The sequence below is a fragment of the Emys orbicularis genome, chromosome 10 (assembly GCF_028017835.1).
Source record: "Emys orbicularis isolate rEmyOrb1 chromosome 10, rEmyOrb1.hap1, whole genome shotgun sequence".
NCBI classification, from domain to species: Eukaryota; Metazoa; Chordata; order Testudines; family Emydidae; genus Emys; species Emys orbicularis.
In genome coordinates this window covers 17,803,587-17,804,206 of record NC_088692.1, presented here as the reverse complement: position 1 = coordinate 17,804,206, position 620 = coordinate 17,803,587, and positions in this window count along the sequence as shown.

Below are 620 nucleotides of genomic sequence, written 5' to 3'. Positions count from 1 at the left end.
TGACAAGAACAGGCAGTATTTAATATAAGCCTAAGCAGTTTAAAGAAGTGTTTTGTGAACACAACTTATTTTCAGTGTTACTTTATCATAGAAAAACAGCATTTTAAACAAGTTTTTAAAAAGTTTTAATAATTGAGTCTTTTAAAAAATAACGTTAAATACCGTGGCGCTGTTGATTATAAAAATAACTAGTAATTTAGTTTGCATCAGGACAAAACCTATTGTTACATACATTGGGGGGGATTTCATAACTAAGACTGATGGTCTCGGATGGGATCATACTCAGGTGACTAAGCCCCTCCACAGCTGTGGCTACATTGCTATTTTTAGCATGCTAGTTTGCTCAGAACTAGCATGGTTAGGTCTCCTCAAGACTAAATTTACAACTTCCAACTCCAGTGCAGACATACCCTCAGATCCTGTGAGTTTGCAGAGCCAGCCGGTAGGGAATATTTTTTTTTTAACTTCTTCACAAAATATGTAGCATATTCAGTTTATTTAAAGCAAAGTATATTTTAAAAGCTTAAGAAATAATAAAGGGACGGGATCTCAGCTGGTGTAAATTGGCCTTAAAATGTTCAATAAAATTAACTATTTTTAAAAAATGTTCATACACTATA